Source organism: Corvus kubaryi, unplaced genomic scaffold (genome assembly GCF_017639235.1).
Source record: "Corvus kubaryi isolate FWS band 111438036 unplaced genomic scaffold, C.kubaryi_AGA036_p1.0 37308, whole genome shotgun sequence".
Taxonomy (NCBI): Eukaryota; Metazoa; Chordata; class Aves; order Passeriformes; family Corvidae; genus Corvus; species Corvus kubaryi.
In genome coordinates, this window is record NW_024581096.1 from 5,777,911 (window position 1) to 5,804,919 (window position 27,009).

Consider the following 27,009-nt stretch of genomic DNA (forward strand, 5'->3'; position numbering starts at 1 on the left):
TTTAGCCTCAGGAAATTCAGGGAGTCTTCTGCCTGTTCCATTGTGAAACACAGACATCTCAGCTCCCTACACACTTGCAGTGGGATGAGGCCACGCACATGCACTCTGCTTGCTGAGGAGTGAAGATTCACAATCTTGTGGTAATTTATTTTACGTTGCAACCTGGAAAAATTTTTCTTTATAAAGTATTTTCAGTTTATAAATCCTGTGTGAGGCAGCCACTAGTCCAATTTTAGCATCTGAAATGTGACAGTGTTGTACACATGGTCATCTGTAGGAAAAAAAGTGTTTCAAAATAAAAATGTAATGCCTCATACTCCTGGTTCAGTAGCATGAACATTTCTGGCTCCCTTAAGCTAAATAGCATTGAAAGGAAGGTAAATAGCAATGTTCTCTTTCTAACCTGATTTCAGGGCATCACTGTGACTTGGAGATTTAGTCTCTGTTCATTTCTGAATTATTTTAATTGTAAAGCAAAGGTTCCACAGTTTTTTCTGCATTCATCACAAGAGCAGAGGAGATAGGTGTCTCCGTGCTGTGGGGACCGGGGATGTGCACTGCATGGCAGGGGAAGGGCTTGGATAACAAAATGCCATAGTTATCAGAACCCATGATCCTCATCTTTAGATCTCCAGCTAAAGCTCTTGATATTCATCATAGTCAGAGACCAGAGCATTATATTGTGACATTAAAATAATGCTTAACTTTCTCTTGTAGGAAAAAAAAAAAAAAGCTGCAGTGAGGTTTCCTCAACACCTGGCATTTAACAGCTGGCAGTGGGCAGGTAGCATGTCTTACAGTGCTGGCCAGAGATGCCTCTGCTTAATACAAAACAGCACCAGCAATCCTTACCCTGAGGAATCACTGCTGTTAATCACCAAATTTATTAAACTGGAAAAGCTGCTGATACACATCTGTTCTGCTGGTGGGAAAGGGATTGGCTCTGGCATTTCTTCTCAAGATGGATATAATTCATGAGCTTATTCTAGCATCTGGTGCCAACTGCACTGAAGATTTATGCAGTGTCAGTAAAAAATGAGGTTGTTATCACTGCCAGGTTTATGAAATGTTCTCTGCTTTACTGTGAATATATGTTCTTAAGCAATGTGAGAAAATGGCTGAGAACCTCATATTTGGGTGTTACCTCTCCTTCCACAAACCATGTTCAAATCAATCCATACAGACTTTTTAACAGTATACTTCTCTGATTGAGCAAGTAGGACGAGAAACTGTTCACTTCCACAAAGACAGGTCAGTAATATTTTCTGGAGGGTTTTTCTAATTATTGTTTGGCTTACATGATTTTTTTGTGAAGTATGCATGCATGCAGAAAAATTTGGGACATATGTGCTCTTTAAAAAACCCATACAATTACATTCTTTAAATCTGATTTTAATGCTGCATAGTTACCAGAAAGACTTTCTTGTACCTCAGAATACAGTGCTTAGTCCTTTCATGACTGAGGCTTTCAATGACCGCTCCATTGACAGGTCCCCACGTCTCTGTTCATTCTATTCTTCCTCAGATCTGCTGTTATTCCTACTCCCTTCTACAAAAAGTATGAGTCCCCATTAGTTTTCTCTCCACCTTTTCATTTCTAGTCTCTGTCTATCATTACAACAACCTTTGTTAGGGTGCCTGTATTACTTTTTTGAGACATTGGACTTTTTATCAATCCGCTCCGCATGTTTCCTTGAATAATTTGATCTACTCATATTTCCAAACCTCCTCTTAATGTCAGTTCCCAATACCGACTTGCAGCTCCTAATCCTTTTCCTTCCATTCTGTTCCACAATTATTTTAATTTTTTTCCTGATCTTTTCTGGGGAGTGCTTTGCTGGCATGAACATGGCTAAAGCATAATCCCTACAGAGTCAACAGTGGATAGAGCTGTAAGAGGTGGCAAGGTATCTTCCTCCTCTAATGCAAATAAATATTTACCTGTCATCTTCTTAATACTTTCCAGTATTTCAACACACCCTTAGAAAGCCTCCTCTAATCTTGTTATCTCCTCTAATATCTACCATGTTATAACTCAAAGTTTTCTAACTCAACCATACTTTTTTCTGCCTATAATGTCAGGTGATCTCTTCCTGTCTCCCACTCAGTTGCCACATGATTCAGTGAACATCACACTTCCACCTGCCACACTGGAAGGGTGTTACCACGAGGATCCTCTCTTCCTCCACGGTCTTCTCTTGGTTTTGAGCTAAGAAAACCCTGTTCTGGTCCTAGCAAGTGTGTTTTCCAGACACACTGTTATTTTGTTCTCTTTTCTCTGGTCTCCTGCAAATGTATTTACATCTAAAAATATGAGGCATAAAAATCAAACATTCTAAGAGGCATCTCTGCACTGAGCAGAGTCCTATTTTCTTATCTTACGTATGGACGTCCTGAGTTTGTTTCTTTCACCTTCTGTTTCTTCCCATATTGTGCTAGTAACCTGCTACTACTACAACTTATCACCCTGGTGCCTGGCATGTACCGAAAAATCCAAAACTACAAGAATACACAAGATGGCTTCTCATACCTTTGTGAGAGGATGAGAAAATATACACTATCCTTCTTGTTCTGCAGACCTTCCCTGTGAAAAGAGTGAAGTTTTCCAAGGTTACCCCAAGGCTACAGTTAAGCTTGCAGCCTATAAATCTGATTTGCAAATATATTGACTATCTCAATTCCCCTTACTTTAGGTGCAAAACAAAATAAACCCCCACTGACACAATTTTCTCTTCCCCTCAGCATTACTCATAAATGAGGTTGCCTGAAGGGAAGTGTTAAATCACCGCCTGTTATGGATACCCTCCTAGATTTTTACTGCTTCCAAACTCCAGTGCTTCTCCTTGAATCTTGTCTTTCTTCTATCATCATTTAAACAACTGACAGTTCTAATTATTGTACTCATAGACAAGGACTTAATTAACCTAATCAGCCTGCCATGGAGCTGACAGGTATGCTTTTCTGTCAGAGTTAGGTCAAAACATGTAATCTGCAATGAATAGGAGCTCTTTTTCAGCTGCTCTGGCAGTGGTTCAGTGCATCCATGTCTCTCCTCAGGCCACTGAATTGTGTGACCTTGTAGCTCACAATGAAGAGTGATGATTATAAAGTGTATGTCAAAAAGCTAGTCTTCTCTGACCCAGTTTCCAGATACAACACGATGGATAAATGCCAGGGAGGCAGCAGCCTGTGTTATCAGACAGAAGCAGGGCCAAAGCAGAGGGGAGCATTGCTTCAGTAGTGCCCAGAAACGATCGCTATCATTGTGGAGCAGTGCAGAGAGCTGTGCTTTTCAGGGTAGATTTAGGAGACACAAGGTGAGACGACAGAGAGACACCATTCTAAGCACTATGGGTGTCTGTGCCTGTACTGACTCAGCACCCTGACCACTTTCTGGCCATCAGTAGACAAAGAAAGACACAAATCCTTCTAAAAGCTATGGCTGCCGTTTATCATCAGGAACAGGTCACTACCACACAACTTGTGGACTCCCTTGCTGCTCCACTAGCAAAGGTCAGAGAGGGAGATAATGGCCGGAGAAAAAAGTGAGAAACAGCTTGCATATGTTTCTCTCCCCAGACCTCTCTGAGGCTGGAGGTGCTGCCAGAGTGGGAAGCCCAGATTTTTATTAACTTGCTGGTTTACCCTGGACTAAAAATAACACAATGTACTTCACATCCTGACAAATTATCTAAAATTAACTCAGCTAGGTAGTTACCTATAAATCAAAATACATTTTTACAGTGCATTTATATAAATAAATCCTTTAATGCTGGCTATTTTTTGTGCAAGGGCTGGAGCAGCTGCAGTGCTGTTGTCAGACCATTTAGGACTCCCTCCTTCTCCATTTCCTCTCATCTTCCCAATATACTCACTTCCTTTGAGAGTTTCCTATGCTAGGAAATATCCTCTTGATGAAAAATGAACCAACAGAGAGAAAGGTGTTTCCCCATTAGCAGCTTCCTGCCTCCCATCAGGGAAGTCAGCTGCCGGCAGCAGTGCCAAATCTGTAACAGAAAAGAACCAAAGAGAAACTGGAAACTAAACTTCCAACTAAGCCATAGACTGGAAGAACATTGTAAAGAGCTGGTGTTTGTCACTGTATTTATGTGAAATCTATCTGTCCTTGGACCCTTGTAAGGAGGAAAGGACTTAAACTTGTATTGACATTACTCGTTAATGTGATTGCATCCTTAACCATCATCTCTCAGATAACCTACTGCAAGAGCCAGCCACACAGTTCTTAGTCCTGGCGTTCAGTCTGTGCAGTTGTTAACAAGCAGTGTTTCCAATCACTGGGCTTCCCTCTTGCAGAGTTGCACAGCCAGGAGAGAAGGCCGACTAACACACCAGTCCTGCTCAGACGATCATGTTTGTTTCACTCTCTGACTTTATTCAAACCTAGACTTACTTCCCTTAGTCCTGTTCCTTTTAAAATATTAAGGGAAACTTGGAATTTTTAACTGCCTAGACAATATCAGAGTCTGTCACATTGTAAAGTAAATTTTTTTGCCAAGGGAAAGGAAATATATCCTTAAAAGGCAAGTCAGACTAGGTTAAGCATCATAAACTGCATGGGACTCTAGCCCTCATTATAGGCCCACAAGGCCCATAATGTGCAGAAAAGCAAAGAGCTAGAAACAAAAGTCCCAGCTCAAATAGTCCCCTTAGGAAAATGAACAAAGGCAAAACACTGATGTTTGTAACAAGGAATATGAAATCCTATGAAATTTTAATCTAATCCTTCAGAAATGGCAAATGCACCCTGAACTAAGAAAAATCATGTAGAACACCAAAACTTGAGAAGGGCTTGAAAACTTTCATACAGAACCCCAAAAGTATGGTCATGATGCGCAGGACATCAATGCGCAAGGTCCCTATGACTCATCAGAGCACTGACCTGTTATGCAACTCAAAATACAGCAAGTAAGATATTTGCAGTTATGTGTTTTAGTATATCAGAAAACATACACTTTATATTTTAGAAACTATACTGCCAAAGAGACTTGATTTATGCAAACCTTCATATTTGCAAGTGACATTGTAGTGCTGGCCAAAAGGAAATCAGGAGTCCAAAATAAGTAGAGATTAGAAGATATTTAGCATTACATTCAAACCAAACGTGGGACCACTGAAGGCTGAGCAAGCAGAGCTGAGACAAGAAGACAAAGCAAACTGAACTGTGTTGCCCAAAGCATTTTTATAAAATCACATTGAAGGGCAGCTACCTCTAAAGAGACAGTGAACCCCGAAGAACCATGGGAACCCCCAAAGTCATTGGACCCTCATTGATTTTAACACATAGGAACATACGGATTAAAATTAGAAGATGAGCCTCTTGAAGCAGTATGGAATCCTAGGAGGCTCTTAAATTTATTCTGAATTTATTTAGGAACCAGAGGATGACTTGAACCGTAAGCACACATCCCCACACACTGGGATTAATTATTAAACACTTCACGGTTCAACTACTCTTTACTTGTGTTTGTAGCCTCAATAACATATTGGCTGCAATGTAGTTACACAGATTGACACAGCTGAGAAGAACTGAATCTTAGTTGTCTTAACCCTTAAAATCTTCCTGAAACATTGTGTGTAACATAATAAAGATAATAAACTAATATTGCTGCCTAATGCCTAAGCTGGTAGAGTAGATAAGTAAGGTTTCTGCAGTAGAGACTGTTCCCATGTGCCTGTTTGCACTGCACCCAGGGGGAAGAAAACAATATCCTGATGAGTTCGACAGTGTGAATCCCAAAACCAGTTCTCACTGAACAATAGCTTTCCATTAGCCTGGTGAAAGGATGCCTCTGATCACAGATATTGCAGAGACAGTCTTTTCAGGACTATTTCTACTCAGACTTTCTCACGCAGGGTAAGTAGAGCAGGGAAACAGCTTTCAGTGGAAAAGCAAGCAAACAACAAAACAAAACAAACCCCTCTAAGTAAGGGTAGATTAAGAGTCTGGGAATCTTTTGATCTTTTGGACTCAGCTGTCCTCCAGCAGAACAGAGAACAGCTGACTGAGGTAAAAATAATGCCAAATAACTGGATTTCTGGAGAAGAAAAACTAAAAGGAGGCTAGGAGTGAATGGAGAACTGTGCTTGTCAGTGAAACTGGCTGGGTGAAATCCTAGTATTGCCACAATCAATCAGGAGCTTTGCATTTGGCTGCAGGGGAGCCAGGCTTTAACCACTGAGTTCAGTGAGGACACACACCTTACAAACAGCATTCACTCCGGGAGTTTAAAAACTTACTGTGAAAACATTTTGAAAATTCATTATTCAAATGAATTATCAAAAAAGCAAGTATTAAAAAACAAAGAAACTATATTACCATTTCAGGTGAACAACTATAATGGGCATTACTGAGAGATACATTAAGAATGTTCTTGCTAAAGTTCAGCTACAGTTGCCAAGTTGGTGGTAAGGTACACTTCTCCTTTGAAAAAACCCTGCCCATGCGAGCTTCAAAAATAATGAAGTCTTGTATTTATCAATATCTGAATTTATCAAGTATCTTACGGAGTGTGTACATGTACATCTGTGAGCCTATACACACACAGAGAAAAACTCATTGAGTGAGACTGCTTTTGTCTAGGGATCAGAATACCCGGGCGTATGAAACATTATGCTGGTTTACAACCCTTGAATTATGAGCATTGTATTGCTAGGCTGCACCTAACTCAGCTCTCACTCAAATGAAGATTGCTGGAAAACTTTTGACAAGAATATTTTTTTATTTTAAATTGCCAAATTGTACAAAAATGTAGAAGTTCCAGCTACATGGTGGGTTTTTGTAGATTTTTTTCCTGTTTTTTCCTCAGCTGTCTACCTAGACCAAAGGGTGACCAAGGACCCAGGTGTTTTGGCTTTCCAGAAAATGAGCCCTTGGCACTTCTCAGGACTTTTTAAGCCCTCAGGTCCCAGATGAGCTGTCTTCAAGTTAAGACTATGGGGCTCCTTTGGCCCACAGCTTAGAAACTGTAAATGTGCTGTAAACCAGTATCTTCCCTCTTTTCAGGAGGTACCTTTTAACTCTTGCTTTTGTCAGATATAGAACAAGATTGATGGTTTTTTTCTTTTTTTTTAGTTGGTATCTTCCACAAATTGGAAACCAGTTTTTTCCACCCAGTTCTGATTCCATTTTCAAGCATGAAGTGTCTTTTTTTACAGCAGGAAAGTTTTTATCATCTCAACTGGCACTATTCCACAACACTAACCACAGGCCAGTCTGTGCATTATAAACTGGAAATGGCAAGATCCATACTCTAGAGCTACTTCACAGTGTTGGATATGAACATTTGTGTCTTGGGAAGAACGTTTGAAGAAGCATCTCCTTAAGTTACCTGGGAATCAGCTAACACAAGGATATAAACATCAGGGATGCAGAAGCACATAGAACCTAAAGCACAGAGAAACTCACATTCCACTCTGGGATCCATGGCTGCCCAGAGGTCCAATCTGCAGTGTGAAAGAGGCACTTGGGCATGGGCAGAAACACATGGGTACTCCCCTTACAACGAGTTGAACTCAACTTCAGTTCTGTCCTAGAAGAAATATATTGTCTTCCAAAGGCACCAGCTGTATTTTGAATCATACAAACCTGTCAAGCTCATTGCAATTACTGCAATTCATTTAAATATGTACATACATACACACACACATACATATTTATATATATATGCATTTAAATGAATTGCAATATATAAATGCAGTTCCAAGGCAATAATAGCAGTGAAGAAATATGAAGCTCATGCAAATAATGGCATTACTTTCAAATGAAACAGAAAAAAAAAAAGAAGATAGTGAGAAAAAATAAACCAGATTTTTAACAGATTTATTTTTACTTTGACTTCAGGTCTTCATTTATTAACAAGAAGTTTCTTCCATAAGCAAGCCAATATTTATCCACAGGGCAAGGGAGAAAACATAAAATATTTACTTACTCATAGAAAAACAGTAAGCAAAAATTTTGCTAGATAGCCAGCCATCTGTGCAGGATGCTGGGAATGCATGGGGAGTAGTTTATTAACAGAGCTGTTCTGCATATTTTGTGTAGGTTACTCCTCTTGTTTTGAGTTTCTTCTGAAAGATCAAGATTTACCGCCTGAAACAGAGGCGGGTGTTCATTCATCCAACATAAATTAGTCTCCGGTGCAGGTTTAAGGCAACTGGCAGTGCAGGCCTTAACTCGATGAACCTGGAAAGGCCCACACCTCCCACACCACTGCTTTTCAAATGAGAAATTCCTCAGCACAAAAGACTCAGCCCACGGGACTTCTCCAGACAAACAATCAGCCTGCAGTGCTTCACTGGGCATGAGGGTCTTGGCAAGGCGCCATTCACTATCATTAAAAGTCTTTATAAAAAAATTGTTCATTTTTGGCCAGCTTTTTTTTTCCAAGGCCAGGCCTCCTCCCCCACATCTTCAGTGGAATGTGTTAATAATTTGCTTTGTGGAGATGAAAGGCTCTTTGATAGGAACAGCATAAACACATCTCACTGTGCTCAAAGGTCTTTGTCCCACAATAGAAGCATAGTTTCTGTACAGTGGCTTAAACGGAAAGAACAGACACATTTCTGAATCATTTTTCACTCTTTTTTTCTGCCTTTCCTCTTCACACACACACACGCATGCACACACACCCCATTTGTCCCTTCCTTTAGTTCTTACAGTCTTTTGTAAATCCTTGTGTGGAATACAAACAAGGATGTGGTTCCAAACAAGAATTCCTCACTAATATTTGCAGCAGATGGATTAAAAATACCAGCCAGACCCCACAGTCTGTCGTGTCAGAAACCAAAAATCACAGCAAAACATGGGTCTGTCCCAGAGTATGTGACTGAGCATAACTTGGAGCAGTGTGTAGCATGGGAAGGGGGAAGAGTCCAGCTGCTATTGTCTCCTGATCTTCTCTTCAACAGCAGGTTGCAGAGCCTACTGAATAAATATAAATGAGAGTTTATAATTTATCTGGAGGGAAAAACCAGTAATAATTACCTCAATATGCAGTGTGTACTAGCATGCACTGCCTAACTGTTCTCTCCTGGCTATAGTGCCTCTCTTTCACTGCCCAGTTTGAGCCATTTGTGTGCATCTCATCTATACCAACACCACCCCTTTGAAAGCACAGCCTATTGGTGCTGAACCATAGCATCAGTCCTCAGGGATCCCGAATGGATAAAGACATAACTGAGATGTGGCCCTCACTCCTGTCCTGATTGACATGTCAACACAAGCCTTAATCACCAATATTGTCTTGAGGTATTAGCGCTTCAGGACATCTTTCAAAATGAGATTTGTGTAGGCTTGTTTTCTTTCATTTTTGTCTGTTCTTTTGACAAAAAAGATGGTATACTGTCCCAGCTTTACCAGTGTTTTTGTTTTCCTAAAGGGTTTGCTGCCCTCACACTATGTCTCTGTTTACTCGACAGATTATTTGTTTTCTATTCATGACAGCCCTCTCTAAAGAAAAATCAAACTATTTTACAGATGTGTCACCTTACACTTCTGAAGCATTACCATTCAGCAACTAGAATAATATGGTCAGATAGGCTGAAGTGACTTGAGTGGTTATGCTACTTTTTTTAAGGTAATTTAGATATAAAGGCATTTAGCCACTGCTCCATGCAGTGTTAAGTTTTATGTGTTGTATACTATATGTAGACGGATTTGGGAATGGGCATCTGCTCAACAGCTCAGACTGTGCTCTGCAGCAAAGCAGCTTCAGTCTAGACATGCACAGTCACCTAGTTCCTTCTGAGAGAAACAATACTCCTGATAGCCAGTGCCCTACCAATACATTTCACATGTATGTTCTGTTTTCAAAAGCATTTTAAATCCTTAATGAACTCTGCTCAGAGAGTCACTCTCAAAAGAGGGGTTGAGGTTTGTTAGCAAAAATGTAAGGGTTTAGGAAAAATACAAGGCATTGTAATTTAAATGTAGGCTTGCCCCAGTACAAGCAAAGCACGAAGTCTCTGAGCTCATCTGAGGTAACAGGAGTGGATAGCTTTAAGTCACCAGCAGTTAGGTTTGTATTGTGGGTAGAGGGGCGATTTAGCATCTTTAAGCTGCAGCAGCCTAGCAGGTGCTAATCTGGTCATTCTGTGCTGCTAATCTTGTTCTTTTCTGTAATTATTGTTTCCAGCCCCAGTGCTTCAGCTAACATAATTGTGGCTTGTCATCTGCAACACTTCTGTCATGCAATGGGAGAATGGGGGAATGCCTGAATGTCAAGCCTGAGTTTCAGCTGTGGTACTCATCCTTCCCTAGGAAGAGAGGGTGGCTGACACTGAATCAGGTGTTTGGATTGCCAAGGAGTGAAGGTGAGTCAGGACCTCATCTGATGCTTTCACATCTTAAATGATGTGGGATGGAAGATCATGTATTGGCAATACTGCTGAATGAATATGGACAGCATAGATTTTAGCTCAATATGTGAGAGCTCTGAATGCACCATTAAGTAACTCTTAATACCACAGTTTGCTGAAGTGTCACTGCCCTCGTTATCTTTTCTATATATACCTTTCCACAACACTCGATGAAATAGTAATCATGTATCTTAATGTGGTTTCAGTGCAAAATCACCTGAAGAATGGCAGTTTCACTTGGTCTCAATTTAAGCACTTTAGGCCCATTCAGTGCAGAAACTTAGGGAGTGCCATGATACTGTGAAGCAAAGCAAATATTTGCACAACCCATGGAGACCAAGCAGCATGCACTTTAAAGCAGATCTATTGTGTGCTGCTGTCTCCAGCCAGCATCTCTGTGTTTGTGGTGGGAGTAAGCAGGTTGGACCTGCTATGAGCCTCTCCTGGGCTAGTGGCAACTTATCTGTCAGACAAGTGGAACAGACAGCTTCGGGGGGCCAAGGGGAAGGGCAGTATTTTAAAGTGTAGTTGAAAATTCATCAGATCTTCTTTGCACGCATACAATTCAAAATATCTCTAACTCAGAGTGGTTTTTAAGTGAAAGCTGTGTTCCTGCAGGGGTATAGTGTTAAGTTTCTTTCCTAAAAGAAAGTATCTTCTGCTTGGCTGCTTGACTTCTGCTGCATTGTTGGAGATAGTTAAATGCAATCATCTATACTGAAAAATATCCAGGTTTTTCTTAGCTGATTTTTCATTCACTTGCAGGCTAATTTACAAGCCCAGCTGCATCTGTAGCTACCTGCGACAAGGACAGTACAACCTGCTGGTAGAGAGGCTAATGTCCTGAACAAGATTTGCTTTACTCTACATGTGATGTCTTGAACTGGTTCACAGACGTTCTCCTTAGCAAACACTTTGGTTTCCCCGGCATGCTCTGAGTTAATGTGGCACAGTGATGGCTGGCTGCTCCCTAGGAAGAGCGTGCCCTGCTTTCACCAGCTTCCTTACCCCAGAAAGAGCCTGAGACCCAAGAGCAGAGCCGATCTGAAGTGGGCTTTATAGCATGACCAGTCCTGACCAGTAATAGTGAAAGTGTGTCTGCCCACACAGAAGGGGTTACAGAATTGAACAGGAGGACGTGGCTAAAGAGCTGGTACAGAGAGTGTCAAAGCAGGTAAATAGGTATAACAGAGTGAGGCCAGCCCTGCTCCAACCTGTGAGCAAAGCTGGATAACGAAGGAACTTGAAATATGATTGGGATGCCTGAAATACAAAGCTAGGCATTCTTTATTTGTTTCCAGACAATGGGCAAAGCTGTTTTTGCAATTTTTGTCCTGTTCTTTTTCTTGTATAAAAACATAGAGAGTATGGCCAAGCTTCTCCTGATCATTGTCCTCTTTCCTTAAATAAAAAAAATCTCTGTTTCCACATTCCCAAGGAGTCTGATGACATATGAGCATAGAAGGGCTGGATCACAGCTAGAAGTAGGAACATGCCTTTGGGCTGGAAGATCTAGCCACAGTTTTCTGTATTTTAGAAAGAAAAAACATAACAAATAAACAGTCATGACAACCTGAGAGAAAACTCTCTTTCACTGTTTGTCTCTATTTAACTCAGACGATACCATGAATTGCTAATAAAAAGCCATTGCTGGAAAGTAAAAATAAAATGCCAAGTGTCTTTTCATCAATATGAAACATCCCTGATCATGCAAAGACCAGTCCCTGCAGCCTCTGCTCACGTGAAAGGTGTTTACTCACAACTAGGTTTGCAAGCACTAAAGCATTATGCACACAAAAATAATGATGACTTTTCTGTGTGCTCAGAGAAAGAAAGTGAGGCACCTCGTATTTTCAGGACAGGATGAAAGTAGTACCTTTTTAGAATCGTGAAATGTAAGAGAAACATGGCATTTGCAGGCAGGAGAACAGTGGGGGCCCCCATCCTGTCCAGGCCTGGGTGCTGCCATTGGAGCCCTGCTTGTGCTGCAGCACACTCCCAGCGCTCCTGCAAAAATAACACTCCAATGCTAATTTTAGCATCCACTATAATACAAAGCAATTCAAGGCATCAACAGCGTATTTCATGAGGACAGTATTTCTCTTTTGCTTGTGTAGTTCCCAGGCTGCAGTGCCATTCTGTTCACCAATCTTAAACAAACACCGCCCTTGAGATTTCCTAAATAGTTCAAAGTGGTGTCTAGGGAAACATTAGAAACATCGATATGGAAAGCCTGAATACGCTTCAGATGAAACCACTTTGAATGCCCATTTTTGTGCAAGTTCTGGGCTGGAAGATAGTATAAAGCAAGAGGTTTTTAAGATAAACTTGTCAGGAATGATGCTATAATAGCAAAGTTTTCTAAATATTTATTCCTGATAAGCTTTTCACAAGCCCTTCGCTTATCATTTCATTCAATTTTTAATGCAAGAAATGTTTGAGGAGGAAGAATTAATGGTCACGTTCTTTTCAGTCCCCTTGAAGTTCTGACTGGAATGTTTTTTATATGTTGTTTCCCTTGCTTATTTATTATAGGGAGCATTTACAAATACATTCAGTGCAGAAGCCGATGTACAAGAGACAGTACTCCAAAAGTCAGTGTTTGACAGCAGAGGCCACAGTCACCATAGTTATTTTCTATTCTGAATACATGGAGGAACTGCACTAACTGGGACATGCTAGTTTGCAAACACTGACACCATCTCATCAATGGATAATCACTGTTTACATGTGCTGGATATCAGCACCTGTAAACTCCTGTAACACCTGAACCTTACTCTGAGGAAATATAAGAAGGCAGCTCATATTTTTGAAGCATCAGCAGAAGTCACTACTATGAAGATATCGTACATGGGACAATGCCTCCTGATTCCCACTCCTCATTTGTCTCTTTAAAAAGTTTGGGACATTCTCTGGCCTATATTCATCACTGTCACCACCCATCTCTAGTTTCAGGAATGTCACAGGTCATGATTAAAATAGCTGCCACTTTCCCATCCCTTTGGTGATATTTTTGCAATGTGGGATAAAACTATCTCTCATGTATCCACGTGGGGGAAATCCAAACTTCTCCCTCTGCCTTAATGCACTCCCCATGCTGCCACACAACTTGCTGGAAGCTGGAGGAATATTCTGAGGAATTATTACCACAAGTCTGGTTTTATTCTTGTTCTCTTTGTAAATGTGGCCCACTTTTGGAGACATGGCACTAGGCTAGCAGGAGTTCAGGACTGAGCTGGTTTGGCTAGTCTTAAGTTTTTTATGGCAACATCATTACATAGCACGATGAGAGTCAGTCCTGTGCTCAGGGCCCTCAAGGTCTGGGCAATGCTCCTGTGATCTTTTCTGTGATTCCTATGCTTGGAAAAGATGCTAGGCCCAGAGAAAAGAGATTAACATTGCTTCTCTTCAATGTGCTCAGAGCTACAAAACCTTCTATAGTCCTTAATCAACAAATGCCTATTGATACCCATTGGAACATCCACCAGCCCCAGTAAAGTTTAGCCCAGAGACTGAACCATGGACCACATCTGGCCAGTGCAACCCTTTTGCATGCACCAGCAGGATATTAAGCTCACAGTAGGTCACACAGATGACGTATGCCACAAGTGTAGCAAACCAGTTGCTTTAGGACACTCAGCTTACCAGGAAATCTTGTCCAGAATATGGATGTTTTGGCCGGATGGTCAGGATGCTGGACAGCAGGATGGTCTGAGGAGGCTGCTGCTCAGCCACAGGGACACGGTCGGCACATGGACAAGATGAAATGTGGCCAGAGAAGATGAAGAAAACAAAAAGTCTGCTGTACCTGAGGGATGGAGGTTAGGACAAGAAGCAGGCGACCCATCTGTCCTGTCACTGCCTCCCAAGACTGTTCCCTGCCTTCTGCTCTCTCTCATTCCTGGTCCCACTTCCTAGTTGACTTTCAGTCACATTCCAGGCCTGCCTGCTTGCTTGCAGACCATCTCCAGTCTACTACTACTAATGTTTTTATTGGCCAAAGACCTAAAGCCTGTCTCCCCACCACACTGCTGTTGCCTTGCCTTGTGGTCTGCCCTTTCCTTCCTGTGCTCCATTTGTTAGGATCCTTTGCTGGAGCAGCTGCAGAGGCAGAGGGCTGCCTGCTCTGTGTGCAGAGTCAGGGAGCTGTGCTGGGTGGGAACAAGGGGATGGCTCCCAGCCAGCATCCCCAGGCCAGGGCAGGCAGCCTGGCAGACAGGATGTGATGGGCAGAGCTTAGCACAGGCAGCAGGACACAGGCTGCAGCCAAGAGGCAAAATGCCAAATTTCAGTGGTGGCTGGATGAAAGGACTTCCTCAGCATCCAGGCGGGAGCTGCTGCCATCCAGAAAAACACCAGACCAAATCTGGGCCTGGGGCAGGTGTTTCATCCCATTATCCCCTATTTTGTTTCTGACTCATTCAGTCTTCTCAAGTTAAAGCAGCTAGTTGTCCTACCAAGCTGACCCTATTGTAGTGGGTTTAACAAGGGCCGTAGATGCGATGGCACAAGAAGAAAATGATACAAATGTTTTGAAATAACCCCAGCAGCTGAGGGAATCTGCTAAACAGAAAACAGAAGGGGTCTGCCCAGTCAGTTTAGTGTTTGTATATTTTCCACAGGTTAAAACTGATTTGAGCACATCTTTCAGACAAAGAGCCATCCCTCTGCCCTGCCCTGACAGTTAACAACAACTACCAAGTACAAGCCTTACTGGCATCTAGAATGAATTTAGAGTTCCTTTGGCCCCAAAACATTCTGGATGTCAGTGAGAAAACTGACAGGTTCAGACATGCAGCTTCATGCAAATGTACTGCTTGTCCCTCCAATAAGTGTGTACGTTTTGGAAGACAGTATATAAGCTGAAAACTGACCCAGGATAAAGGGACAATTACTTAGCAATAGAAGAACAACTTGCAAGAAGCTAGCTATCTTGCACAAGGAAGTTCTCTAGATTCCTCCAGTATTAATAACATTGAATTATAATATTTATACAGGCATATAAATCTAAATTTTATACACTAAACATTTACTGGACATTAATCAGTCTCCAGTGCATCTGACTCCATTTCAAAGTGCAACTGCTAGATTAATGACTGTACTGTAGCTTCTCCTGTCTTTTTTTTTTTAAATAAAAGCACTTTTTGCCACTGTGTCTTATGTAGAGCCTGATCTTGTGGATATGCATTATGTGTGCTCTGACACTTCTTTACAGTAACAGCAGATGAACTCATGTTTTTATGGCATATTAGTGGGACATTGGGATTAAGCTATTTAGACTTCCCAAGGCTGAGGTATTTTGACACTGATGCAGAATGGGACCTTGAGGATCCCTGGGAGCATGGTTTTACATCTTGAACATAAGGCCCCCATAAGTTTAGGCAAGTTCTGAGACAAGGCTTCTGAAGCTAACAAATCTCAGATGCGTGATGTCCAGTGGTACGTACAGTTTCGTGGCTATAGCTTACCAGCTGCTTGCCTCACACCCCTGCAGCTTATAAGGTCTGTAATATAAATGTGCAAATGGTAGGATTTGGCAAAGGACTCTTTGGCAAAGAGTCAGTATAAAAAATGAGGTGAAAAAATCTTCATGTGAAAATATGTTAAAAGAGAAAACAGAAGATTTGAAACCAAAGCTAATCCATTTGTCCTCTTGTTTCTGCTTTCTAAGAAGTGAAAGCGTTACAACATAAAGAAGGCTGCTGCCACTGGTGTATTTAGCATCAGAAAATAATGAAACTCTTGTAAAAGCCTGTCCTGAAGCCCCCGAAGCCAGGAGCTGCAGAAGGTGATGAAGGGTGGCTAACTGGAGAAGGACCTGTGTCCTTAGAAGTGAACCTGCTGTTACGGAGTACTCGGATGTAATACAAAAATAGCACATACGTCATGTTTGTGTATAAATTGCATGTGAAAGATTGCTTTTGAACAGGAAGCTTCCCCACTACAGGAAGCATCTGGAACTAAGTCTGTGTTGCAGTCTAAAAGACTATTACTTAAAACACTACAGAGAAGAATGAATGCAAAGCTTTTTGCAAGTAGGCTGGGAGAAATCTAGAGCTCCACAACCAACCAAGTGGGAAAAGATGTAAGTCCTAAACCTCTCTGAAGATTTCAGTCATTTGGCAGCTATGTCTTTTGATCAAATCAAAGTGGCTCTACAGTATACAGCAGACTGATTTCTGACCCCTCCCCCCAAGAGAGTACGAAAAATCAATGGGTAGGACCAGAGGAAGTTCAGATCACCCAGCAGGATCTCTGTGCTGGTCCGTGCACTCATGGAAGCACATGCTTCCATGGAAGCACATGATACCGCTCTTTCATGACTAGGAGAACTGGCTTATGCAAGGTAGTGCATAATGCTGACATGCTTGTCCTTTGCCTACCCTTCTCTATCCCAGCTCAGTCAAAGGAATGTTCTCTAATATTTGTTCAGATGTTGAAAAAGAAAGTTAAAGTGTTCACCAATTTAGTTTGTAGCCCATTATTGAATGCATGACTAAGAATATAATGCAGCTATCAGCACCAAAGCCTTATATATATATATCATACACAGAACTACATAATAAGTAGGTTTTTTCCCAGGGGAGCTAACTGTTCTGCCTCCCACATAATAAAAATAAAAAGTGGGAGACTTGCAACAGAACCTTTTCAATCTGTGATTCTGCTATGGGATGTGTTATCTAAAATATTCAGAGAAGGTAGGATGTGAGTATCTCTCATCACATTGTGAGGGCTCTGAGCAAGAACTTGTCAAATGTTAACATTACATAGAATACTTTAAAATCAGTGAAGAAGCCAGAACGTGTTAGACCCATTTACCACAGCCTAATCAACCAAGTAAGCTCAGATCATTAAACTAATTATGAGTTGCTGAAATAATTAAGGATTCCCTTCTCACATGGTATTGGTGGAATTCTCTGTTACAGAACAACTGCATAGTAAACACAAAGCATGTGCTCAGACAGTTGCTGGATTTGATAAACAGCCCTTGTTACAGCCCTTGTTTCTGAGAAACTTTGGTAGCCTTTGTGCCAACAGTCAATGACAAATAATACGAACAAGCAACATACATTCCGAGAGGTTTTCATGGGAAGATCACTTGAGTGGGGAGGGGGACATAAAAGAGAACCTGATAACTGGCACTTGAGAGTGGCTCTATAAAACCGTGGGATTCATTTCCAGACAAATGTTCTCTCTATCCTGTTTGCACAGATCAAAACTAACCCCTGATGACTGATTACATTAACTGGATGTTATATTAACTGGAAGTCTGCATTCCTGAGGATTTATGCCATACCAGGTCATTTCTCATATTCATAGTTAATCTAGAATAAAGTCAGAAAACAACTTAACTTTTTCTGACAAACATCCAACAAATTTTATAGTCACACCAGTGCAGCTTTCTGGGTAAATTGATCCTCATTCATCATAGCTCTGTACACAGATACAGATACACGTAGTTTTGTGTTCACAATCAACTCAAACATTAATGCACAAGCTTAGCTGGGACTGAAATTGGACATGTTAAATTCCTCATTGTAAAGACTGCATTTGCTTCTTATATTTAAAATGCAGTTCTGATTTCATCTCATTAATTCTTTTCTGGTGCTAATTTTAACCCATTATTTATTACACATTCCATTTTTTTCTTAGAGCACAGCATCAAACCTTAGAAGTAAAAACAGGTGCAGGTGCAAGACTGGCCAGAGCCTCTCAAACCATTAAGTGTCTGCTAGCATTCTTGACATATTAATTAAGGTCGAATTTCTGGGAAAGCCACAGGAATCTCTGACCTGAACTTAAATGCTTTCCAAAACAATCCATTCTATTATTTATGCAAATCTGCCCTAACAGTACTGTGGACAGTGTAAACTATCAGTCCAAATATCAGAGTCATGCATGGTGCTTCAACCATAGAGAATGTGGTTTTGCTGAGGAAAATACTATTAACTTAAAGTGACTGAGCAGGGAGTGTTTCAGCAGCAAGCAGAGCCTTCTCCTAATCTCTCCTAGCCTCCTCTCCCTACATTTCTCCTAAGTGTAGGGCCACCCCTGACGGACAATGGGGCTACATCCTTGATCCCAGAGCACACCCCATGCCAAGCAGGGCTAGTACAGGAGCCCAAATGACATTACATCATCAAAGCCTGAGTCTTCTGTGAAAATGATGCCTGACCATCATTTTCACAAGGGTAAATAACCTCTGTGGGAATGATGGATGTTAATATTTTCCCTCCCTTTCCCCAATTACTGTCCTGCTAATCATTAAAGCAAACCCTGGGAAAAAGATGAGGGTTCAATCCCTAGAGGCTGAAGTGAATCGACAGCCATTTTTCTGGGAGGTGCTGCTTTAGATGGGATTAAAATGGCAGATTTTCAGGAGAAAACATAAAGCTCATTTTGGTTTTGATACTGCTTTTTTATCAACTGTACATGACAGACAAAGACAGAAACATTTAAATCCAGAAAGCACTCACATAACAATTATTTTCAACCTCTTTTCTCTCGGGCTGGCAATTCTTGATACAGTGCAGCACAGTTCACCAGTTATCAAGCATCCCGGATACCATGATCAGAAAAACTCTGAATTCAGGAATTAAGGTGTTAAAAAGCATACAGTGTTCATATGTCAGTGAAAGGACCACATTTTATAGTTTATTTCAAGGTGGGGGTTTTGTCAGGTTTTTGGGGTTTTGTTTTCTTTTGAAAAATGACCTGACAGAAAATATTAACAACCATTTGCAGAATTGCATTAAAATTACTCTTTATCTTTCATCACATCTTCTAGCAACTATGTTTTATTATAAACAGTATAAGTGAAGTTGAGGAAACAATACAGATGAGCATGAACCCATGAAAGATTGATGCAAATTGTTAGGAGGAGCTCTTACAGGAGACTGACTTTTTACTTTTGCCTCTTTCTGCACATATGTGCACTTGCCCTGAGAAAAAGGAGATTCTATTCCAATTTTGCTATGACAAGTAAACCTTAGTTTATTTTAGAGACCATTAGTGTCTTCATTTTTTAAAAAATTCAATGTTTATATTTTGCATATTTGTTTATAATGGAATTTTTACCACTTTAGGCCAACATACATCCTTCATATTTTCCACATTCACACAAATCCTAGCAAAGTTCAGCATCAATCTTAGGACTATGTGGGAAGTGGGAAAAAATGAGAAAAACTGGAATAAGAGAGTAAGTGGATTGCCATTGAGTTTCTTGTGATTCCTGACTTTCCAGTGTAAAATGGTATTTAATTCCACAAGAATGTGCACATGTATGTAAATGTAGGATGTATAAAGAGAGAGAGAGATGCTTTTATTCCTTGTGCACTTCTTCCTGGCAGGCCTATTTCTACAGAATAAGCAGATGTGTGTGTGAGGCTTTATTTCTTAAGCAAGGAAAACCTCAGCTGAAGGGTATTCAACAGAGATGTCATGGACACTTGTCAGTTACATTTCACTTATAAACAATCAATTTCTTTTCCCTTGGTCTCTCTTCACCTGTCATCTCTAATCATCTGCCAAATCTCTTTCATTGTCACCACTTCAGCATGGATGATGACCTATTTCAGACAGTTTTTTAAAATTTCTCATATATAAGGCTTTTATATATTTTCTTCTTGCATGGCAAATTAAGAGATTCTGTATATTTTTGATATCTCACAAATGGGTCTGATTATTTTTATATGACTTGACCCTATGAACAATTCAAACAAAATACCTGTGCAGCCCCCTTAGTACAGTGAAACATTTTGAGTGCGAAGTTCATACATACACCAGGATATATTTCTTGACCTACACAGACTTAGCCCAAAACAGACAGTAAAATAATTTAAAGTAATTCGAAACTAAAGTTTTGATTCTGTTGTATTATTTTTGTTTCAGACAGGAAAAAAGATTCTCCTCTGATTATAAATGCATATATTTTGGATGCCACATGATAGCAATGATATCCTGTCTCGTAAGCACAAATAATTCAGTGTGTAATAAAAGAAAGGTACAAGTACTGGCACTAAATACTTCAGCATTTGCGTTTAGAGGTCAGTTGAAAGAACCTTGAAGATGTGATCTTTAAAGTCTGACTGTCTTCACTTTGCATGCAGATAATTTATTGGCACTGATGCTAGCCATACAATAGATTGAGGAATGTGTTACACATAGTTTTCTTAAACATTTATTTGTTGACGTGCTACTAGGTCAGAGAGGCAGCCATGGGGTGATCTGTCCCAGAGCTCACTGAAGCTCAATAGCCCTGGAGCAGATATGCTCAGTCAGACAGTGGAGCTAGCTCATGGCAGGAAGAATTTGCAGCTCTCAGTACTGGTTGCACAGAGCAGAAGTATTGTCTGTTCAGCCTTGAGAAGAGGAGATTGAGGGGAGACCTCACTGCAGTTACAACTTCCTCGTGAAGGGGAGGGGCAGACCCTGATCTCTGCTCTGTGGTGACCAGTGACAGGACCTGAGGGAATGCCCTCAAGTTTTCAGGGGAGGTTTAGGCTGGATATCAGGAAAAGGTTCTCCACCCAGAGGGTGATTGGGCACTGGAACAGGCTCCTGAGGGAAGTGGTCACAGCATCAGCCTGATAGAGTTCAAGAAGTGTTTGGACAATGCTTTCAGGCTCTTGGGCCTGGTGCTGTGCAGGGCTAAGAGCTGGACTCAGTGATCCTTGTAGGTCCTTCCAACTCAGCATATTCTGTGATTCTATGAAAAAGAACCAACTAACAATAGTGCATTCCTTACATCTGAAAGCTCTACTCTGGGGCTAAACCTGCCCAGACAGAATGAAAAGTAATACACTGAGGATCGTTTTCTGAACTAAATCAATATTTATGAGACAATCATCATCATCATTATTATTATTATTATTATTATTATTATTATTATTATTTTAGGGCCAGCGCAATGCTTGCACTCACAAAGCCTCCAGAAGAAGAAGAGCATAGAATAAGTTGACACCCACAGCACTGTCCTGTAGGAATCCATTAGGCAGCATGATCAGCACTGTATAAACCTGGCTTTCTCCACTCTACATTCCCTGGTCCTATATCCCACTTACCTTCATAGCTACACCTCAGTTTCATACCAGTGATGTTGCTGGTACTTTGCAAAGCAGTGATCACTTTATTTCAGATACCAAGAAATGAAAGTGAAAAAAGCACACAATAATAGTCCTGTGGGCAAGAACTGCATGGGACACAGAGGATACCAGGGAGAAAAGCCATGTAGCACAAGCATGGCTAGCTGGGGACCTGGTTTAGAGCATTACCAAGCTCTGTCTTATTCACAAGCATAGACACAGACTGAGAAGAGGCCAATCCAAAGCAGACCTCCCAGGTCACTGACACCAACTCCAGGAAAGTGTCGGGGAAATGATGCACGGATGATGAAGGAATCAGGCACAAACTGGGAAGGGTTACAATGATGGTCACAATGACAATGATGATGCAATATGACAGTGACAGAAAAAGAAATTGTATGCCAGTATCTCCAGTATTCTCCTTACATCTAATCTATTGTTGTTTACAAAAACTGAAAATGAGGCAAGTGGCTGATTGGGAACTACGATTTTTTTGTTTATTTGTCTGTTTACTATGCTGTTTTCCAACTATGTCAAATAGAGACTACAGTTCAGTCAGTGCAAGAGTCACAGCCATTTTATTTTTCTTATCTCTGACATGCTGTGTCTTTATCAGTAGAACTATTTAGACAGTGAACCTGAATCAAATGGAACTTTAGCTAAAATGTGTCCTCTGTTTTATGTCAAAGTTGGCTGATTTAATGTCTTTGATCTTTCAGCTAGAACATCAAGGCCAGCATTTTCAATAACTCTCACTAGGCAGAATAAAATCTGTGTCTGAGAAAACAGGCAGGATATCATTAATCTGTTTCTAAACAAACAGGGAGTTATAACAGCTCTTTAATCTGAAGACGCTAGATCCTGAGATGGAATGAAGTACCTAAGTGCCAGCCAAGTTCAGTGAAAAGCAAATACGGTGTATGTCGTAATTTATTGTGCCATTGTTATTTTGTGACCTACAAGAAGGCATTCGTTGTGTTGGAAGTACGTGAGAGAGATAACTATTTGTGATCAATTGGTGTATTTGCTATATGTTCTTCCCTTTTGAAAGACTGACTCTTTTTCTCTGTTTATAACGTTTTTTTTATTTATCTACTCAGTTATTTCATTGTCCTTACAGGAAGTTCAGCCTATTAATTAAAAGCAACTGGGCAAATCACTAGAGTACTTTAGGTAACTCACTGGAGAACACACACAACCAGCCTGTAAATATGAATGCAAATGTGCAAGCTGTAATGCCTTAATCGGTGAATTCAGAACTTACTGTGGTTGAGGAGAATATCTTGAGGTGAAGGCCAAAAAATAACAGTTTTACAGACTTGGGAGGCATTTCAGGATTTGCCCAACCATGATTAGATAAATGAAATATTCTCTTTCATAATGACTTTCCTGGATTTCTTTGAAGACAATAATTGAGCAGCAACTCATGATAATAAAAAGATGATTAGAGAAAGACATGCCAAAATACAATAAACATTCTGTTTAAAAGTTGAGGAATTACATATATGTAATTCCAACGCTTTGTTACCAACACTAAAATAAGATGAAAAACATTACAACAGAAACACTCATAAAGAAATTTTAAAAACCCAACCCGGCAAGAAGTCTTCTTATAACAAAGAAGAATCAAAATGTTTGGTGTTTTGGTGCTGTGTTAGAACAAGAAATGTACACACCAAGTGGTATGTCAGTCACCAAGGCCCATGGTGAAATTAAGCATGACATCTAGACCAATGTGCTTTTCAACATTCTCCAAGCAGCATGCTTCATATCTCAGTTGTGACAACAAGACACTTTAGGCACTTTAAAACCAAATAAAAGCAGATTTCATGGGACATAATCACGAGACATTCAGTTTATAAAAGCCTTGGCCAAAAAAAAAAAAAAAAAAAAAAAAAAGCACCCAAAGAACTGAAGTCATGTTCAGATCCAGGACATCTAAAGGCATAATTTCAACTTAGCCTTATTGACCTTTCAGAGCTGACGACTTCAGTTTTGTTTTTGCAGGATTCTACATCTTCACCTTCTGAAAAGCCAAACCACAGATGAAATTGCTTTAGATCAAGCTGGCATGCTTTGTTTTGTAAGTACTCCAAACATACTGAAAGCCAGTTAACTTATCAACCCCGTGAGCACTGAACAATTTATTGAGTGAGCTTATAGATATTGCTTGTTCCCTCACTCCCCTCCCCCTAAAATCAGAGAAGGACAGAAAGCACAAATTAAGATGTACAGAACCTGGAAGGAAAACAGCAATACAAATATTATATGGACACACTGAAGTTGTAAGTGGTATGTAGCAAAATACAGCTCACTAAAAGTTTTGATAAAATAGACTGCTAGCATAATGCACAGAAGAATTAAGAAATATTTCTGCATGTTGATAAGTGTACATCACAATGAGCTTACTAACAGATCTATCAGTAATGCAGAAATAAGCAATCTGGTTTTGGCATGCCCTCAGCTGAAAAAAAAAAAAAAAGGTATTAAAAGAAAATTGAGACATCTGAAGTCATTGTTGGGGGGGAAGCGTACTACTGTAATTATAAACACATTATTTGTTATGAATGCTAAAATGTGCCAAAAAATGTGATAAAATTAAGCAACTGAACAAACTTAAAAAGAGGTTCTCAGATATCTACTGGCATAAGACAAGGTTAGCTTTTGCATGACAACATTGTGGATGTTGTCTTCAGATACCGAGATACTTGAACTTAATTAATTCATGACAAAGCAAAAAGGTGAAGTATATCTAGCAGTGTGAAAAGAAATACCTCCGGAGAGATAGGGTTATCTTGGCTTGGATTGCAAGCTGAATGTAAGGTAAATTTTATCAAGCTATTCAGAAATTAACAAAGAGTTTCCAGGAAATGCTTGCATTTCACATGTGACTTCAGTGATTACAGACAGCATGCCTTCAAGTGTGTTAGTCTTTCCATTAATCTTAATCTTGCTCAACTGACTTAATCGGATTGAAAGGCAAACCCGTATTTCCCACCATCATGGATTTTTTTTATTGTCACAGAAACTGAAACAGCACATGAATGAAACATGTCTAAGCAACAGTCTGCATAAATGGAGGATATTTTTCTGTTTCAGCAGACCTGGATAACGTTGCTGTAATTTGACAGCAGCTTTGAAATCATTAAAAAATCTGACACCAATGTCAGTTCCTAACAATGGGAATTTCCGTAGAAGTTTGTAGTAACCATGTCTTAGTGCAAGAGTGTGTGGAGACACTAGCAGGCTGTGACCCAGGGGCCCTGGAAAACCATGATTGCTTTTTTAGTGTTCTGTTTACAATTCAGAAGGGCCTGATTTCATTTCACTTTGACGTCCTGCAAAAGAAGCACATGAACTCTTTCCTGTTTCTCCAGGAGTAATTCTATTTCATGTATTTTTCATGTGTCCTATGTATTAAGAATGCCATTCATCTGACATGCTTTTCACATTTGCATTAGGAGAAGATTAGTTGTGTGCTAGCAGCATCTGTTTTATCTTGGTTCTAAGGGACTCCAGAGTCACTAGCTGAGAACCTGGTATCTTCAGGCAAAGAAATAGCCATACCATAGATTAGTCAGACAGATGCCGTCTGTGGAATTCTAAGTACAACATGCTTTATTTACAAGTACATACTTATTCTGAAAGAAAGAGGATTACAAGCTATGCAATGCAATGCAATCTCTTCCTTCTAGGATCTCAGTCCAAAACCAATGCCTGTTTACAGGAGAGAAACTCTGCTTTGGTAATTTACCCTGATTAGAAAAGATAACAAAAAAACTACTAAACTTGTCCAGCTATCTTTTACAGGAAAGTAAACATCTTCTATTGCAACAGTAGCTGGATGCTTTCTTGCATCATAATAAATTACATACAACCTGACAATCTTTTCATGACTTTTCTGTTTGATATACAGATATACTGCATATTGTTTAACCGTCTGGTCTGTGTAGAATATTTTATCTAGAGCTACAATGTATGGAGGGAAAATATTTTTTGCCAGAATGGATTTGTTAAATGATCAAAAATAACAAACCCCACGGACTAAAGAGGCTTACCCTGAGCAGACCTTGAAACTTGTTAATGTTTCTTGATACTAAAGTTTTACCCTAGCTATGTAAGATGTGCTACCATTTCACACACCATCTCATATACTGGGAATTTTAAGACCAGACAATGACTGCTTTCTGATGAAACTGAGGTTTTCATGCCAAACTTCTTCTAAACACATTTCTTAATTTATTGATTAAAACTTGTCTCCAGCAAACAGATACTTGGATCAGCTAGCAAGGAATCAGACAATGTGTACTAAAAATTTAGCAGATGCCGTGCAAGCATGTCACATTCTCCTGACCACTTGCCCACTTTTCTTTTTTTTTTTTTTTTTTTTTTCCCCTATTTAATCATGTGGCTTTGTTTTCCAGGATTGCTCCCCTTTTGCTGGTAGGCACAGGAAGCAATCAGAACTGCCTGCAGACAGGATGCTCCTCTTCAGACTGCTTTAGCTCTAGAGATCAAGGATGTATTTCACTCCCAAAGTGCTGTGTGCCAAATGCAGGGTGCCTAGGGTTAGCCCAGCTTTTCTTTTTGGGTAAAAGGGTATCAGTGATGCTATGCTGGCTTTCAGCATCTGAGGATGTGTCCTGCTCTGCTGCCACTGTTTGATCAGAAGGAATGATAAATGTATATCCCCTTGAAATAAAATCAATCTGATGATTAGTCAGGTCTGCCAGGAGAACTAGACTGACACTTTGCCATTTATTAGTTCCAGACATGGATCTATATTTGCCCTATGGGAGCTAGCATTGTGAGAGCATGAACCAATAGAACATTTTAATTACAAGTCCACTAAGCCGATCTTCCTTTCTGTGGCTGCCTCAGAAAGAAGCTGGTCTATGATTCCAGTCTCCTTCTGAGAGACACAGTAATATCAGGCATCTCCTCAGCAGCTATTGGAAAGCATTCAGTCAGCCAGGAAGAGCCTTCATGTAGGCGTCATATGTTTTAAGAGAGGGCTGTATGGATAAGGTCTTTTTACTAATGTAAATAAGGGGTTGTTTCATAAATACAGTGTTGGCAGTCTTTCAGAAACGGTGGCTCGCAGCGTCTTCAATATCTGCAGTTATGGAGGGAGAAAGGAAACCTCCTTAAAAACTCTTTCAGTTTTGGAAGACCCACAGTAGGTAAATAATGTATTTTGTTGAGATGAGAGTGTTTAGACTCTCCTAGGTCAGCACAAAAGAGAGATGACTCGGGACAGAGTTACTTCTGCCCATGGCTCACTGCGCTGAAACTGGTGTGTGAGTGAAGCACCAAGCAAATGCCACCTCCCTGTATTCATCTTGTACCGGACAGAGTCTTCCTCCCTCCTCCTTTCTCTCCCTTCCTTATTCCTCCACTTCCATCTCCATGTTCCACTGAGAGAACTGCAAAAAGGCATGTATAAAGGCTGTGGCAGAGATAACAAGAAGGAGGAAGAAGCCATAGCAGGTATTGAGCATAAGAATACCATCTGGGGCTGTCTAATACCAGCTAAAATACCACAACC

General features: G+C 40.4%; 1 long non-coding RNA gene across 1 annotated transcript; it reads left to right on the plus strand.

Annotated features, from left to right (window-relative positions):
• The first annotated feature begins 1,124 nt into the window (after nucleotides 1-1,124).
• LOC121664775 lies at nucleotides 1,125-23,550 on the plus strand. The gene is made up of 3 exons (XR_006016127.1): nucleotides 1,125-1,251; nucleotides 10,155-10,332; nucleotides 23,469-23,550. It is a non-coding gene; the product is annotated as an uncharacterized LOC121664775 (long non-coding RNA).
• Nucleotides 23,551-27,009: the final 3,459 nt, after the last annotated feature.